Source organism: Hypanus sabinus, chromosome 24 (assembly GCF_030144855.1).
Source record: "Hypanus sabinus isolate sHypSab1 chromosome 24, sHypSab1.hap1, whole genome shotgun sequence".
Lineage (NCBI taxonomy): Eukaryota > Metazoa > Chordata > Chondrichthyes > Myliobatiformes > Dasyatidae > Hypanus > Hypanus sabinus.
The window spans coordinates 11,678,167-11,693,290 of record NC_082729.1 but is presented as its reverse complement, the minus strand read 5'-3'; the positions used below and the strand labels follow the sequence as shown (position 1 = coordinate 11,693,290).

General features: G+C 45.1%; 1 protein-coding gene across 2 annotated transcripts in view; it reads right to left on the bottom strand.

Moving 5' to 3' along the window:
• luzp1 (leucine zipper protein 1) overlaps nt 1–15,124 on the bottom strand; it is a 174,626-nt gene that overhangs the window by 26,104 nt on the left and 133,398 nt on the right. The gene's annotated exons all lie outside the window — the stretch shown is intronic.

Sequence of the window (15,124 nt, the reverse complement as noted above, 5' to 3'; positions counted from 1 at the left end):
GAGGCCTGAGCCCGGCCTCTCAGTCTCCAGGATGTAGTATGGTGGTCACTCACTCCTGGTTCCTTCTTCCAGTCAATAAAAGCCGATATCTCGCCTTACGTCTCAGTGTGAGTTATTGATGGTGCATCAATCAGTCTGATGGCCTGGTGGAAGAAGCTGTCCAAGAGCCTGTTGGTCCTGGCTTTTATGCTGCGGTACCGTTTCCCAAATGGTAGCAGCTGTAACAGTTAGTGGTTGGGGTGACCTGGATCTCCAATAATCCTTCGGACCCTTTTTACACACCTGTCTATGTAAGTGTCCTGAATAGTGGGAATGCTGTGCCGACATTTTAACCTACTCTGAAATCAATCTAATCCTTCCTTCCCACATTGTCCTCCATTTTTCTTTCATTAACATGTCTATCTAAGAGCCTCTTAAATCTCCCTATTAGAACCCAGTCATTTTTGATCCCTGGGTTCCTTCAGGAATTCAGGAATGTGTAGGAAACTTTGATTCTTCACAATCGTTTGTTTTAAAATTTAAACAAAGATACCGAGCATGTGAAACTAAGAGCGGAGCTGAGAAGCAAAGCAGAGGTTGAAGAGATTCAATGAAAAGATGGCGCCTTTGAAAAAACTATAACCTTTATACTCGAGATAGCAGCAAATGCCTTAGATAACAGAATCCAATCAAAAGGCTGCACAATTAAAACAATTATAACGTGTGAATGACGTGCTGATATTTAGACAATTAGAAATGAAAAAGTATATGTTACTGCTGTGCTGTCTTCTGCCAGTGAGTGGGGATGGGCCACCACATACTTTGAAAAATACACAAGTTTGCTAAAAATACAAATTACATCAGTAAAAAAACTACAATTTTACTCTTAGCATTAATTCGACTAGTATCTTATAGGATAAAAAAACAACCAATTCCAACATCCCTAATTCACGTGCCTTTAACACCAACCCTGGCAGTGCATTCCGCGTACCCACCTCTCTTTACATAAAAGACCCACCTCTGACATCTCCCCTATACTTTACTCTAATCACCTTCAAAATTATGCTCCCTTGTAATAGGCATTTCCACCCTGGGAAAAGGCACTAGCTGTCAACTATATCTATGTCTCTTATACACCACTTTTAAGTCACCTCTAATCCTCCTTCGTTTCAAAGAGAAAAACCCTTGATTGCTCATAAGACATGCTCTCTAATAATCGAGGCAGCATACTGGTACATCTCCTCTGCACCCCCTCTAAAGTTTCCACCTCTTTCCTATAAGGAGTTTATACAGAACTGAGCACAGCTTTCCAATGTGTGGTGTAGCCAGTTTTATAGGGTTGCAACATTACCTCAGGGCTCTTGAACTCAATCCCTGAAATAATGAAGGCCGACACACCATGGGCCTTCTTAACTTGCACTTCAACTTTGAGGATCTAAGGGTTTGAACCTCAAGATCAAAGTAAATTTTATCATCAGTGTTTACATGTGTCGCCAGATACAGCCCTGAAATTCATTTCCTTGTGGGTGTACTCAGCAAATCCAAAGAAGACAGGATCAATGAAAGATCAACCAGAGTGCAGAAGGTGACAAACTGTGCAAACGCAAATATAAATAAATAGCGAGAACATGACATAAAGAGTCCTTAAAGTGAGATAATTGGTTGTAGGAACATTTCAATGATAGGACAAGTGAGTGTAGTTTACCCCTTTTGTTCAAGAGCCTGATGCGTGAGGGGTAGTAACTGTACTTGAACCTGGCGGTGTGAGTCCTGAGGCTTTTGTACCTTCTGCCTGATGGAAGCAGCGGGAAGAGAGCATGGTCTGGGTGGTGGGGATCTCTAATGATGGATGCTGCTTTCCTACGACAGCGTTTCATGTAGATTTGCTCAAAGATCCCTCTGCTCCTCCACACTAAGATCCCACCATTAACCCTGTATTCTGCCTTTAAGCTCAATCTTCCAAAGTGAATCTTTGTGGGTTGAGTTCTGTCGGCCCTTGTAAAATCATCGGAAGGGATGGCTTCAGTCCTTGCCTCTGGACATACTGAATGCCAGAGGACTGCAGAAATACGTTGCATGAGAACCAAGTTTAATCACGAACAGAACTCACTTCTAAACCAACTTAAACGCTTCCCCCAGTTCTTAAATGCCTGAGTCCATAAGCATGAATCCATAACATTCTTCACAATAACCATGTCATATTCTGGAATGTAAAAGAATTCCTGTACAGATTTCAGGTACAGATCTCTTCTGTAGTTTGGCAAGACAACATGACCCAGCCTGTATTTCATTATTCATCAGTTTATAATTTCAGAAGTTTGGGAAGACATTGGTTAGGGCATTGAGATTCAATGCAGCGAGGTCTGAGAGCAGCAGTAATTAGCCAAACTTCGTAACTATGAAGGATGCATAATCTTAAGATGATTTACGGGGGTGGTGGGGGTGGAGTATAGGAGAAGATGTCAGAGTTAAGTTTTTCTTATTTACAAAGAGTGTGAGGAATGTGTGGTCTGGGAAGATGGTCGAGACAGAAGCATTCTGGACCTTTAAGAAACTCCTAGAGGACAGAAATGATGTAGATGACAGAAAAATCGAGGGCTACGTGGACAGGAAGCATTGGGTGGATCTTGGAGCAGGTTGGACGTCAGCACAACATCATGGGCTGAAGGGCGTGTTCTGTGCTGTACTGATTAGAATCAGGTTTAATATCGCCTGCCTATGTCGTGAAATTTGTTGACTTTGAGGCAGCAATACAATGCAATACATAATGATAGAGAGAAAAAAAAACTGAATTACAGTAAGTATATATAATAGTTAAATTCAATAAGTAGTGTAAAAATAAAAAAAAAGTATCGAGGTAGTATTCATGGGTTCAACGGCCATTCAGAAATCGGGTGGCAGAGGGGAAGAAGCTGTTCCTGATTCATTGAATGTGTGCCTCCACCCTGACAGTAACAAGGAGAATAAGGCGTGACCTGGGTGATGGGGGTCCCTAATGTAGGCAGGAGGATAAGGTGAATGTTTTTATTTTCCTGACTCCAGCAGCTGAAAGCAAGACCGTATCTGATGGATGGACTGGAGTCAGGAGGCTCCTTCGGGTGGGCAAGTACTAGTCTTCCAGTGCGTTGGCACTTGGTGAGTCAGTTTTAACAAGAGAGCGAGGGTTGTCAGTGGGCTTCAGAGTGTACTTTGAGCAACAAGCAACCTGCAGGAGGAAACTGAACGGGTCAAGCAAAATCCGTGGAGGAGAAAAATCTGCAGGGTTTTCAAATCCCTTTCGACACTCAAAGCAGCTGCGCAGGTTGACTCTGAACCTCAGTGTATTGGCCTTCAATTGTGGAACTGAATTTAGGAGCCGAGAGGTAATGTTACAGCTTTATAGGACCCTGGTCAGACCCCTCTTGGAGTACTGTGCTCAGTTCTGGTCACCTCACTACAGGAAGGATGTGGAAGCCATAGAAAGGGTGCAGAGGAGATTTACAAGGATGTTGCCTGGATTGGGGAGCATGCCTTATGAGAATAGGTTGAGTGAACCCGGTTTTTTCTCCTTGGAGCGACGGAGGATGACAGATGACCTGATAGAGGTGTATAAGATGATGAGAGGCATTGATCCTGTGGATAGTCAGAGGCTTTTTCCCAGGGCTGAAATGGTCGCCACAAGAGGACACAGATTCAAGGTGCTGGGGAGTAGGTACAGAGGAGATGTCAGGGGTAAGTTTTTTACTCAGAGAGTGGTGAGTGCGTGGAATGGGCTGCCAGCAACAGTGGTGGAGGCAGATACGATAGGGTCTTTTAAGAGACTCCTGGATTGGTACATGGATCTTAGTAAAATAGAGGGCTGTGGGTAAGCCTAGTAATTTCTAAGGTAGGGACTTGTTCAGCACAACTTTGTGGGCCGAAGGGCCTGTATTGTGCTGTAGGTTTTCTATGAAATCGCTGATTGCTTGCACACCCACCAACCACGCCTATACGCAAGAACCCAAGAAAATAGCAGGAGTAGGCTGTTTGGCCACTCATAAGCCTGTGCCACCACTCCATCGGATCGCGGCTGATCTACACTCGCCCCCAACTCCTCTTCTATGTCAGTTCAATTCCTCAGTCATTCAAATGTTCATCCACCTCTACCTTACATACAGCCATTGATCGGGTCTCCTTCACCCGCGGCGGCAGAGAATTCCAGAGATTTGTCATAATCTGAGAGAAATTGCTGTGCACCTGAGTTTTAAATGGTCATCCCCAATCTTGTGCTTCAGTCCCCTTGTTAAGACTTTCCCACTGTCAACATCTCCCCATCAACCGCCCCCCGATGCAGGACCTCATGTGTTTGATTAAGACCACCCCTCATTCTTCGGTACTCCAGGGTATACAGCCACCAAGCCTCTGCTTAGGACAACACTCTTGTGTCTGGAATTTGCCTGGTGAATCTCTTTTGGATGGCCTCCAATGCTACCATGTTCTCCTTTAGCCAAAGGGGTGGAAACTGTGCGCAGTGTTCCAGGCGTCAGCTCATCAACACCCTGTACAAAGACAACAAAAACCACCCTCCTGTACTTTCCCACCTCTCCACAACAAGAGCCAAATCCTGGAAGCTGACTTAAACACTTGTTAGACCTGCCTGCTGACATTGTGTGAATCACGCACCAGAACACTTCATTCGCTTGGTATCTTTCACAGAGGCTCATAAGGTCAGGAGAGGAACAGATAAAGTGGTTGGGTGGTGGGGTCGAGATACACCCTTCCCTCCGCTAGCCTGCAGGTCACCCTTGGGCACCTGCTTGGCCCTCGATCAGGGTCATGTGAAGCCATGGGAGGAGGTGGTTGTACGAGCAGCCGGTGCACATCACAAGCCCTGGTTATGTGACCACTGATGCCAGGTGGACAATCTCTGAATGACAACGGCTGCGGTCACCCGTCTTGTAAAGATACTGCCCAGAAGAAAGCAATGGAAAACCACCTCCAATAACGAGCATGGTCATGGGACTATGATTAACTGTGGCACACGATATGGAACATAATGACGATGAGACAGTGTCTGTTTCCTAGGGCTGAAATGCTGAATATCAGAGGGCAGAATCAGCATATAATTAATATCACCAGCTTATGTCATGAAATTTATTGTTATGCAGCAGCAGTGCATTGCAATATATAATTAAATAAATAGTGAACTGTAGTAAGAATATGTGTATTTTTAAAAGGTTAAATTAAGTAAGTGGTACAATAAAAGAAAACAAAAGGTGTATAAGATGATGAGAGGCATTGATCATGCTAGATAGTCAGAGATTTTTTCCCAGGGTGGAAATGGCTAGCACGAGAGGACACAGTTTTAAGGTGTTTGGAAGTAGGTACAGAGGAGATGTCAGGGGAACGTTTTTTTACTCAGAGAGTGGTGAGTGTATGGAATGGGTTGCCGGTGACGGTGGTGGAGGCAGATACGATAGGGTCTTTTAAGAGACTCCTGGACAGGTATATAGAGCTCACAAAAGTATAGGGCTATGGGTAACCCTAGGTAATTTCTCAGGTAAGCTTTGTGGGCCGAAGGGCCTGTATTGTGCTGTAGGTTTTCTACGTTTCTAAAAGCTTTGAGACAGCATCAACACAAAATACTGGGGAGGGGAAAGCTGGAAGGTGATAGGTGAAGCCAGGTGGGTGGGAAAGGTCAAGGGCTGGAGAGGAAAGAATCTGATAGTGGAGGAGAGTGGACACAGAAAGAGTAGGCAGGTGAGAAGTAGAAGGTCGGTGGGGAAATGGGCCTCAATGGTGTACCTGGTAGGGCTTGAAAACCTGTGCCAACCAGGTGGTGCATGCAATGAGGTGAGAGGGGTGAGTTCAAATGAGTTGCAAGACATGGTGGGTGACTAGAATGGTAGTAGAGGGTAGATAAGTACATTAGGGACGTCTACAAGATTTACCTTGTATTTATTTATTGTGATACAGTGCAGCATAGGACCTTTCCGCCCTTTGAGCTGTGCTGCCCAGCAATCTCCTGATTTAACCCCAGTCTAATCACAGGACAATTTACAATGACCAGTTAACCTACCAAATGGTACAACTTTGGATGTGGGGGGGGGGGAAACCGGAGGAAACCCACACGGTCACGCAGGGAATATACTAACACCTTACAGGCAGCGGCAGGAATTGAACCCAGGTCGCCGGTACTGTAAAGTGTTCATGCTAACCACTACACTACAGTGCTGACCCCAAGCACTCTGTTGTGCCAACACAGTCTATCCACGATATTCAGCAACAGAACACAAGCAGGAACAACAGAGCTTGACAGACACATGGACGTGAGGGAGAATGGAAAGATGTGGACGTTGTGTGTGCAGAAGGGATTAGTTTAGTTAGGTATTTGATTGCTAATTTAATTGGCTCAGCACTGCACTGTGCGCTGGAAGCCCTGATCTTGCACTGTACTGTTCTATTTTCTAACACTTCCCTCACTTGCCAACACTCTGCATTTAGATAACAATTTGCCTTTTGATTTCTCTGACCAAAGTGAATGATCTCACACTTTCCTACCTTAAACGCTGTAAAGACCACAAAATACAGGAGCAGATTTAGGCCATTTGGCCCATTGAGTCTGCTCCGTCATTTCATCATGGCTGATCCATTTTCCCTCTCAGCCCCAATCTTCTGCCTTCTCCCCGTAACCCCTCATGCCCTGACTAATCACAAATCTATCAAACTCTGTCTTAAATATACCCAGTGACTTGGCCTCCACAGCCACCTGTGACAATGAATTCCACAGATTTGCCACTCACAGGCTAAAGAATTTCCTCCTCACCGTTCTAAAAGGACGCTCCTCTATTTTGAGGCTGTGTCCTCTGGACCCATCACTGGAAATGTCCTCTCCACATCCACTCCATCGAAGCTTTTCGACATTCGATAGGCTTCAATGAGGTCATCCCTCACTCTTCTGAATTCCAGAGAGTGCAGGCCTAGAGCCATCAAACGCTCCTCATCTCACAAGCCTTTCAACCGAGGAATCATTTTCTTAAACCTCCTCTGAACCCTCTCCAATGTCAGCACATCCTTTCTTAGATAAGGGGCCCAAAACTGCTCCCATTACTCCAAGTGAGGCCTCACCAGTGTTTCATAAAGCTTCAAAACTACACCCTTAAACACCATTTGCTGGGTCTTTGTTCAATCTAATTATATCACATCACAGATTTGCACTGTCCTCACCACCATATGCCCCTTCACCTGCAGGGAAAAACTCGTTGGTCCGTTGTGATTCATCCTTCAGCTCCCACAGTCCGGCATTTTGTATTAGCAAATTAGCAAAAGCTGAGGTATACTGCAGATTAAAAAAAAATTGAGGAAAAGTTTATAAATATGGAATGTTCACAGAGAAATGGACAAGTTTACCAAGGACATTCCATGGGCTGCTGGTTCACAGCAAGAAGCCACTTAAGGACTGTGCTGCGTGATCTGGCAAGGCTCGGGATGAGGCGTTTGGTTACGTAGGGGGCCCTTGGGGCAAGTTCTGTGGGCTACTGCTGGAGGTGGAGAGTTACCACGCCAGGAGATACTGAGAGCCCACCATCACACTTGCCAACTACACTGGCTGATCCCACGGAGTTGTGTGCAGAGCCTCCCCCTGACCCCCCCCCCCCATGACACTCGGATGTTGGGGTGGGGTTGCAACCTTAACCATTGGACACCACCCAAAGAGTGAATGAAGGTAACTTACTCGGTGATTGGCAGGGCTCCGAGGTGTGCGGCAGGGCAGAGGGATCTGGGAACACAGACCCATCGATCCTCAAGAGAGATCACAGGTAGGCATTGTGGGCTGAAGAGCCTATTCCTGTGCTGAACTGTTCTATGTGATTTATCAGCAACCATTAGAAGCTTTTGGGCATGGATAGGAGAGGTTTGGAGGGCTGTGTGGGCCAAACACAGGCAGACGGGACTAGCCCACTGGGATGAGTCGGGCCGAAGGGTCTGTCTGCACGTGGAGTGACTCTGACACCCAAACACAAATCTTGTGACATTCCTAATGTCGTGCCCTACCTCTGAACATTTTCCTTAAGGAGAATGCTGGAAAAAAAAGATTTATATAGGGCATTTTGTCATCTGCAAAGTAGCCCTCCCTTCAATGTTGGGAGTGAGCAGCAAGTTCAATGGATTCTTTCCCAAATTACAGGAGTGATTACATTTTAAACGCACCTCACTAACGTTAACAACTATTGGTTATGAAGTTTTTTGGGATACCTGGAGGTTTTGAATGGTGCTATAGGAATGTCAGGTCCCTTAAGGTTGTTATAGTCGGGGATGGTAATGGGGACAAGTTCCCACGACCTATTAACTGTTCCCAATGGTGTGCGCCTCAAATAGCCTCTGACAACCGAGTCCAGCTCCAGGCCTTCATGTGCGGCTTAGCTGCTAAGCCCAGCAGAACCATTTCTACTGATGGGAGGAGAGGCAATGGCAGGTTACTGGTGCCTTAAAACCAGTTGCTCTGGGAAGATGGGACCCGCCAGCCATGGCTGGCAGCTCATCTAGGAGAAGGAGTACTCTGATCTCAGACCTGTGTCTCACACTTCCTTCGGTAGAGACGCATCTCCACCCATAACCCTTGGCAAAGTAACACTTCCGGGAAAAGTGACCAAGATGGAAAAGAAGTCTGCTTATGTTCGAGAGGGATGAAATCCATCAGAAATCCTGAACTTAAATAGTTATATAGTGCATTCATTAAAAGCAATAAAGTCATAATTGCAAGTATGAGCAGGCGCAGCATCACAGTCACATGGCATCATATACAAGAAAAACATAAATACATTTAGTTCACAGGAAAACACACTGAGAACAAAAGATAAAGTCCATTCTTAGTGCAAACTGGTCAAAGCGTTCCAAATATTGCTAAGCTGTAGTGGTTGGAGTTTCGCCAGTTGCTTTAATCACTAAGCTATTTATTTTAAAATATTATTGAGATACAGGCCCTTCCGGTCCTGCTATCCACGCTACCAAACAATCCCCTGATTTCACTCCAGCCTAATCACAGGACAGTTTACAATGTCCAATTAACTTACTAATCAGCGCGCCTTTGGACTGTTGGAGGAAACCAGAGCACCTGGAGGAAACCCACGCCTTACGGGCACTTGGCAGGAACTGAACCCCGGTCGCCTGGGCCGTAAACCGTCGTGCTAACCACTGCGCTACCATGCAGAACTTTGCGGCAGATTGGGAAATTAGATTTAAGAACTCGTCAGTAGATTGACAACAATTTTAACTTCTTTTAAACAAATGCACATAAAATTCCCACAGGAAACATTATCCATCTGTAGATTAGTAAAAAGGTTAAAGGCAGTGCTACATTTAAAGAGGTTTATAATAACGCCAAGAAGATTAGTGAGCCTGAGGATTTAAGGCTTTTAGGATGGAGGGACAAATGACTGGGAGTAAAAACTGGTGGCAAGATTAGACGATACTTACTGATTGATTCTCACAATGAATAAATGGTTTTAGAGGCTTCTACAACCTTGTAAAAAGGAAGGAAGTGGTGAAATAACTGTGGGTGCCAGAAACACCACGACAGGAGCATTATTAACTAAAGAACAAACAAAAAATGTCCGAGGTAAATAAAGGAGATTGTTTTATCTACCTTGACTCCAGAAGCACAATAAATGTGGGAGAATTAGCAGAGGAATCAAAGAGCTTTTTAATAATGTGGAATTTTATGCCATTTAGCAGGGTAGCATAGTGGTTAGCACAACGGTTTACAGTACAGGAGATCAGGGTTCAATTTGCGCCAATGCCTGTAAGGATTTGTACATAGGCTTCCCCCCGGTTGCTCCAGTTTCCTCCCACAGTCCAAAACTACCGAGTTGTAGGTTAATAGGTCATTGTAAATTGTCCCACGATTAGGTTCGGATTAACCTGGGGATTGCTGGGGGGGCTCAAGGGGATGGAAGGGCCAATTCCGCGCTGTAGTTCAATCAGTAAATAACGTCACGAAGGAGAGAGCGCTGCAAGAATCAAGAGAACTAGGACCTTGCCACTCCACGTATTGCAGTGGTGGCTGTGGGTGGCAAGGTAGCATTGTGCTAAACGATCGCCTTACAGCGTCAGTGATCAGTGTTCAGGGTTCAATTCCCGTCACTGTAAAGGACCTGTACATTCTCCCGCGCCCACGCGGGTTTCCTCTGGGCGCAGCAGTGTCCTCCCCCCCCCCCCCAAGGCTTAGGGTTAGTCATTGTGGGCGTGCTGCGTTGGAGACGTTGGGCTGCCCCCACAGCACAATTCTCGCCGATTTGATTTGACACAGAAACAGAGCCTTTCACTGCCTGTTTTGATGTTTCAACCTACGTGTGACAAATAAAGCTCATCTTCACCTCATCTAGTGACAATTTAAGATTTCCTGGGTTCTTGAATTGAGTCAGCGAACCTGTGGAAGGTGGAGTGTAGTATGGGAAAATTAAAATAAAAGGCTTCTCACTTCGGAGAAACGACAGAGAAGTAGAATTTTACAATGGTGAGAGGAATTATAAAGTTTTGGAGGTCTGGCTATGCTGGTTGATGAGATACCAAGTAACCCTCCAGGGTCAATAGAAGTTCAGAAGGCTAGCTGTCCGTTAACCTTTTTGAAAGGGCTTTGGAGCAGAAAAGCTGGGATTGTTCGGGGCACTTATGGGACCACGTGGCTCATTGGAACACCAATGCCCAGAGATGGGACAAAGCTACAGAAAGGGATGGATGCAGCCCAGTCCATCGCAGGCAGAGCCCTCCTCACCACTGGGCACATTTACAAGGAACGCTGCCGCAAGAAAGCAGCGTCCATCATCAAACACTCCCCCCCACCCCCCCCACCATCCAGGACATGCCTCTTCTCCCTACTACCATTGGGCAGAAGGTACAGGAGCCTTAGGTCCCACACTGCCATACTCAGGAATAGTTATTACCCTACAATTTAATGTGGAAAACTTCACCCATCTCAACTCTGAACTGATTCTACAACCTGACGATTCACTGTAAGGACTTCAAGCAACCCATTCTCACTATTATTGCTTTTTATTTGCCCAGTTTCTCTTTATTTGAACACAGGCGGCTGTGGAGGCCAAATCATTGGGTATATGTAAGGCAGAGGTTGATAGATTCTTGATTAGTTGGGGCATGAAGGGATCCAGGGAGAAGGTAGGAGATTGGGGCTGAGATCAGCCATGATGAAATGATGGAGCCAACTCGATGGGCCCAATGGCCTAATTCTGCTCCTGTATCTCATGGTCTTGATTGTTTATGCTTGTTTATGTATAGTGATTCATAAACTCGATTTTATATTTGTCCTGTAAATGACCATAAGACAAAGGAGCAGAAGTCGGCCATTCAGCCCATCAAGTCTGCTCCGCCATTGCATCATGAGCTGATCCAGTCTCCCCTTTAGTCCCATTCCCCACCTTCTCACCATAACCTTTGATGCCCTAACTACTCAGATGTCTATCAATCTCTGCCTTAAATATACCCAATGACTTGGCCTCCACTGCTGCCTGTGGCAACAGATTCCACAGATTCACCACCCTCTGGCTAAAATTTTTTTTTCACATTCTGTTCTGAATGAGCGCCCTGCAATCCTCAAGTCATGCCCTCTCGTACTAGACTCCCCCACCATGGGAAACAACTTTGCCGTATCCACTCTGTCCATTCCTTTCAACATTTGAAATGTTTCTATGAGGTCCCCCCTCATTCTTCTAAACTCCAAGGAGTGGTCAAACGTTCCTCATATATTAACCTTCTCATTCTGGAAATCATTCTAGTGAATCTTACCAGTGCCTTATAGAGCCTCAACATCACATCCCTGCTCCTATGCTCTATTCCTCTAGAAATGAATGCCAACATTGCAATCACCTTCTTCACCACCGACTCAACCTGGAGGTTAACCATGGCCACAAATGCCCACAAGAAATTTAATCCCAAGGTAGTATATGGTAACATCCACAGTTCAAAGTAAATTTTATTATCAAAGTACATAAACATCAACACATACAAATCTCAGATTCATTTTCCTGCGGGCATTCTCAGCAAATCTACAGAATAGTAACTATAACAGGATCGATGAAAGATCAACCAGAGCGCAGGAGACAACAAACCGTGCAAGTGCAAATACAAATAACTGGCAATAAATAACGAGAACATGAGATAACAGGATATAGAGTCACTGTTTGTGGGAACATCTCAGTGGATGGGCAGGTGAGTGTAGTTACCCCCTTTGTTCAAGAACCCCTCCATTGAGGGGTAGTAACTATTCCTGAACTTGAAATGCGAGATTTGAGGCTCTTGCACTTTCTACCTGATGGAAGCAGAGAGGAAAGGGCATGGTCTAGGTGGCGAGGATCTTTAATGATGGATGCGGCTTTGATATATACATAGATACTTTGGTAATCAAATTTCTTTGAACACACTGGAAGAGCCACGTGCTGGATTGGTTTGACTGCTCTAAAAATGTAGTTGTTGGAGACAACATAGGCTGGACTCTCTGGATTGATTTCAGATTTAAGGAGCTATCCTGTGAAACACATCTACTTTCCAAAGAGGCTGAAAAGAGCTGGTATGCACATCATACTCATGTCATTCTACAGTAGAGAGCATCCTGACGAGCTGCATCACTGCACGGTACAGAAACTGCACTGTGGCTGACAGGAAGGGTCTACAACGGGTGGTCAAAACTGCCCAACACATCACTGGCACCAGCCTACCCGCCATCAAGAACATACAGTACATACAGAAAGGTGCTGGAAAAGGGCCAGTAACGTCATGAAGGATCCCACCCACCCCGCTCATGGACTGTTTGTCCCACTCCCATTAGGGAAGCGGTTGCATAGCATCCGCGCCAGATGCACCAACTCAAAAACAGTTACTTTCCGCAAGCAGCAAGACTGATCAACGCCTCCACCCATTAACCCAGCCCTCTACAACCATAGCACCACAACTTTATTATTTCCTGTCAGCCACCTTACTTACAGACACTTTTATGCCTAGTGTCACTTTATGCACACACAATCAGTCTATGTATATAAGCTATCTTATATATTTATATTTATTATAGTTTTAAAAATTATTATTGTGTTCTTTATCTTAGTCCTATTTTTGTGCTGCATCAGATCCAAAGTAATCATTATTTCTTTCAAACTAAATTTATTATCACCATATCCAAACCTAAGATTCATTTTCTTGCAGGAAAACTCAATAAATCCAATAACCATAACGGATTCAATGTAAGACCACACCAACAGGGTGGACAAACAGTTTGCAAAAGACAACAAATTGTGCAAATACAAAAATAAATAAATTAAAAAATAATAAGTAACTAAGCAATAAATATTGAGAACTTGAGATGAAGAGTCCTTAAAAATGAATCCATAGGTTGTGAGAGCATTTCAATGATGGGGCAAGTGAAATTGAGTGAAGTTTGGTTCAAGAGCCTGATGGTTGACTGTTCCCAAACCTGGTGGTGTGAGCCCTTAGGCTCCTGTACCCTCCTCTTGATGACAGCAGTGAGAAGACAGCATGACCTGGGTAGTGAGGGTCCCTGATGATGGATGTTGCCTTCCCGTGATAATGCTCCGTTCTGATATGCTCAATGGTGGGGAGGACTTTACCCCATGATGGACTTTACACTCTTCACAACCCTATTTACCTAGTCAAATAACTTTAGATATAGAAAGATAAGGGGTCTGAGTGGGTAAGGGTGCTTGAGGTATATAGTCTATTTCTGGTTCTATTCTAATCTTCTGTAACAAACTTCTATAGATGTGTGGTGGAGAGTATATTGACTGGCTGCATCACAGCCCGGTATGGAAACACCAATGCCCTTGAATGGAAATTCCTGCAAAAGCTCGTGGATACAGCCCGGTCCATCACAGATAAAACCTTCCTTCCCCATGAATGAGCACATCCACACAAAACGCTGTCACAGGAAAGCAGTATCTATCATCAGGGACCCCCACCACCCAGGAAACGCTCTCTTCTCACTGCTGCCGCCAGGAAGAAGGTACAGGAGCCTCAGGCCTTGCACCACCGGGTTCAAGAACAGTTACTACCCCTCAACCATCCTCTTGAGCAAAAGGGGATAACTTCACTTACCCCATCATTGAAATGTTCCCACAACTCACGGACTCACTTTCAAGGAAACTTCACCTCATGTTCTCAATATTAGTTGCTATTCATTTATTATTATTTCTTTATATTTTTTGTGCACTCTGGTTGAACGGCCAAGTTGGGAGGACTTTCACTGATTATATTATGGTTATCATTCAATAGACTTACTGAGTAGGCCACTCAAGGAAATAGATCTCAGGGTTGAAAACGGTGACAAACATGTACTTTGATAATAAAATTTACCTTTAACTTTCATCTATACACCCAGGAATATCATTGCATGTACGGTACAGCCTACCTGGCTTTTTGCCTGCTTAAATGGACAGAGAGAAACTCAGATGACCTTTCCATGGGTCAAACTGTCCACACAGCAGCACCAGAGACGCAAGAGAGAGCAGAAGAATCCAAACTCACATTAAAAACTCCCCTTAATTAGACTGAGTTTGTTTACTGGGTCAAAGTGCACAATGACGTGGCAGTGCTGTAGTGATTGCTCAAGTCTGTGCCTCTCTGTCTCTGCGGGAAAGAAACAGCGGGAGGGAGCGGGCCGGATCCATTTACCGGCTTTATGGATTCTCGCAGAGCACCGAGTTTTAAGAATGTGCATTTTCTATTGCCAGGGATTTTGGCTGGAGTACAGGGGCGGAGGGAGGATTTTGTCTCAGTGGTTTAGTTCCCCTTTATTAAGGTCAGACGTTCTGTGTGGTCTGAAGAGTGGCAAACGTTGCAAAGTAAAGGCCAGCTGGGCGGGAGGGCAAAGGTGAAGGCAGCAGATCAGTGCAACGAAGGAGACGATTCTACCAAACTTACAGGCAGTCTTAAGATGATGGTCCATCCAATTGTTGAACTTCTGTGAAATTGGATACTGGGGTGGAGATATGTCTCTACCAAAGGAGGTATAAGGCGCTCCTTCCCTCTGCTAGCCTGTAGGTCACTCTTGGGCAAGGTGGAGCACCTGATTAGCCCCCCCTCCCCTCCCCTGATCAGAGTCACATGAAGCCATGGGAGCTGGTGGTGGATGTTTGTATGAGAAGCTGGTGCGTATCGCATCCTG